Here is a 3902-nt window from a genome sequence, read left to right on the forward strand (position 1 = left end):
ATCTGGCAGCGGCAGGCTTTTAAGTTGCTTGTTCCTCTCTCCTCCTCGTCGCGCCATCCACTCCATCATCAAATGGGAGCAACCACCGAGAGTAGATTCAATCGTTCTCACGCACGCACCGACCCGAAACGAAAGAGGGTGGTAAAATCATAGTCTTGCACCTTGCGGCGCACGGACCCAGCAACATGTGACCCATCCAAGTGCTTCGGGGGTGAGAAATGTGCTGGAGAGAATCGCCCGGTAGAACGGTAGAATGGCAGAATCTCCTGGCACAGTGGGAAAACATGTAAATTCTTTTTGTAAAAACACTTAGTATCTTTAGATTATAGATTCTTGTAAAATTCTTGAACGATTCATGAAACGAATGTAATAATCTGGTACTTGCTAAAATTTTTTGTTCGAGTTGGACTTTATTTTACAAGAGTGACGTATTTTTAAGTTCAAAAATAGGTACCAGCAAATTTACGTCATTTCATTTCTTACATCGAGTATTTTTGCTACTTTACCTATACTTAAAATTTACTTCACATATAATAATTGTGTTGTCTTAATGTGTAGTTAGTTTATACATTTAGGATTTTTAGTTTGGTAAATAAAGAAATAGTTTACAATTTGCAATTATTTTTTGAATTTATATCATGACATGAGTTTCATGGTAAGCAAAATACTCGATTTAAAAAAAAATGATGTGACGTAAACTTGATGGTATTTGAACTTAAAAAATATGTCACTTTTATAAAATTACGTTGAATGTGACTGAAAATGTGTGTGATCCGAAACAATATTCAATTCACGGACGGAAAACTATGTTATTTGTAACTTAAATTTACTTGCTTAAATATGTCGGGCACGTAAATTTCAGTGATTTTTTCTCAGTGTGTGGAGTAAATTTGATCACCGTCGTTTGTCACATATCAATTTCCTTCCAAGTATGCTTATACCTTCGTTGACATCACAGACATTCCATGTTTTCTAGTTAATAGGATGTCTAATGATGATTTTGAAATATATAATTTTTTGTTATGGTCAGCTTTGCACAGAAATATTCACATTTTTTTAAGGTGAAAACAATACTGTTGGAAATGTCAACTAATTTTGATGATGCATTATAGTACCAAATTGACCAATATTGAAAAGGTGGCACCCAATGCCGGACACGGTCCTGGTCTTAGGTGGGGAGTAAATTTGTACATCATTTAATGTTTTTACTCTAGGATTAGTATTTTACTGCCGATTTAATGAATTTGCAATTTTCACTAGAGTAATTTGAGTTTCAATTAGGTGTAAGTGGTTCATCAAAAAAAAAACTCTTTCATAAATGATGAAAAACAATACATTTTACCGTGTTGTTTCTGAATTTTCATTCTTCTTATTTTAATTGCATCTTTTGATATCATGAATCATAAAAATCCATGACAAATGACTATATTTGAAGACAAAATTACAAAGATATCATGTAACAAATGAAGCTGTTCTGAAATTGGGGGAAAGAAGTGCTAGACTTATATATCCTGCAAATAAAGATAAAATAATATGTTAATCTGTCCACAGTCCAGGAAGTCTCCTCTTCTGCGCTTACGGCAGCAGTATTATAGCTCAGAAATCCTGTAAGTACGATCAAGTAAAAGGTACCAGAGTCATAAGAATGATCACTGAGATAGGTAGACATGACATCCTTTCCCCCTTTAGAATGCTGAAGGTGGCATTCAACTCATACATTCGTTATAACAACTCATACAATCAAAATATACCTAAAAAATTCCACCAATTGTATGTTTTATAGTAACTTATTTCATGACTACAAACAAAAACATTCAAATCATTGGATACATGTGCTCAACATTACATTTGACAACTTCGTCAACACTAAAGAACAATTTTGTTATCTCAATATAATATCTCGCTTCACAAAGAACAACTATGTTCACAATTATACGACAATTTCGTCAGCTCTAAAGAACAATTTAATTCAACTTAAATTGGCAATTTCACCATTACTCAAATAAATAAAATTGGCAAACTCCGCCACCTCAAAGAAAACGATAATCACCAACACACGTTTCCATGATCCTCGTCGCCACTTTTATATCCTGCAAATAAAGAATAAAATAATATGTAAATCTGTCCACAGTCAGGAAGTCTCCTCTTCTGCGCTTACGGCAGCCAGTATTTATAGCTCAGAAATCCCGTAAGTACGATCAAGTAAAAGGTACCAGAGTCATAAGGAATATCACTTGAGATAGGTAGACATGACAAGACCAAAATTGTAGTTTGACCATGTTTAGTTTAAATATGGTACAAAATACATTCTTTCAAATTATGATGGGTGTTCCATTATTCCTGCGACGTCAAAACTAGTTTTCCATTTTCAAACATCACTGTTTTCCAAAAAAGCGTGCATATTTCAATGATGTGGTATTCTACGCAATAATAGCTTCCTGTTCTTCTAATGCACCATCTCCAATATCTTGTTTGGACCATGATTTCTCAATTTTTCAACGGTGTCCGGTATTGGGCACTGTCCGGTCCTGGGGGCTTCCCCCTATAAGCAAGAGATACTTCCTGGGCTTGCCCGCAAAACATTTTTGGTGCAAATTGGACATTAATAAAAACTTTAAGATGATTACATATGTTCTTTTTAGTTTTTTTTACGTGTGATAAAAGGTAATAAACATAGCCTTATATAAAATTCATTTTTCATTAATAATACGAAAACCCAATTTTTCGAACCATTTTTCCCATAAATAAAAACGTATAGTGATGATAAATAGTTTCTACGACAATAAAATGCTTCTTGGCGTCCAGTGAACATGTGTGGGCGGTAATAGAGGTATTTCTACCTCAAAATTTCAAATTTATTAAAATTATAAAACAATAATGCCTGATTTTCAATAAATCGAAATTGAAAGCGATAACTTTTAGCGTTTTTTTACATTATTTACTCGCAAAAGTTCAGTAAACATATTCAAGTAGAAATAGAAGTTTAATATTTTTTGTTCATAATCTCAAAAAAAAAAAATGTTTTTAAACCTGTTTGGCTACGCACTGAAATTCGGAAATCGATGTTCGCCGAAACTTCGGTAAAAACTTCGGATAAATAAATACCATGATTCTGTATTGTAAATGACCGAGAATTTGGTTCTGTTAATTTTCGGCGCATTTAGCTGAGATCTGTGAAATAATTAAAGTGTGTATGCATCAGATTTCAAAGTGAGGTAATCAAAGTTTTTTATTCCTGACCAAACATCATATGATGTGTAGAATTTACTCATAACACTATGAAAACAACTAAACTAATTGGCTTAAACCAGAATTGAAAGCGAGGACATGTAGTTTTTTCTATATTATTTGCCTGATTGTGACCCTTAGTACTGAAAGAGGTATTGGCACAACACCTGGTGTTGTTATTAGACCACGTGTCTCTTACACCAGAAGGCCGGCTCCAAAGGCACGTTCCCCACCAGTTGGGAGATTTGGGCCTCTAAGATCGAATACCAGCCTCATGATTTATCTCAGTCTTTTTAATAAAACTTAAAACTTTAGAACTAGCCTTAGACCTTAATTCTCGTTAATAAAGCTATGAAATACAAGACAAACAGTTTGTTTGAACTCTTTGAACATGAATAAGGACTTACAAGAGAATCATGTAAGATTCTGTTTTGTTTTGATCACATTCACAGAGTATATTGGTTTTTGCGATGTAATGCGTCTTAACAACCGCGGTTTATCCATTCGGGAATTTCTCCTACAATCATTAAAACATACTTGAAATTTTCTTCAAGGTTTCGATGTCAACAATCTCATTAGAACATTTCTTTAGTTCCCTCGAGAAATCCTTTCACCGAAAACTCTACAGATCTCTTCAATTTCATGAGTAATTATTTAACGATCCAGTACCTCTG

Source organism: Aedes aegypti, chromosome 2 (genome assembly GCF_002204515.2).
Source record: "Aedes aegypti strain LVP_AGWG chromosome 2, AaegL5.0 Primary Assembly, whole genome shotgun sequence".
Lineage (NCBI taxonomy): Eukaryota > Metazoa > Arthropoda > Insecta > Diptera > Culicidae > Aedes > Aedes aegypti.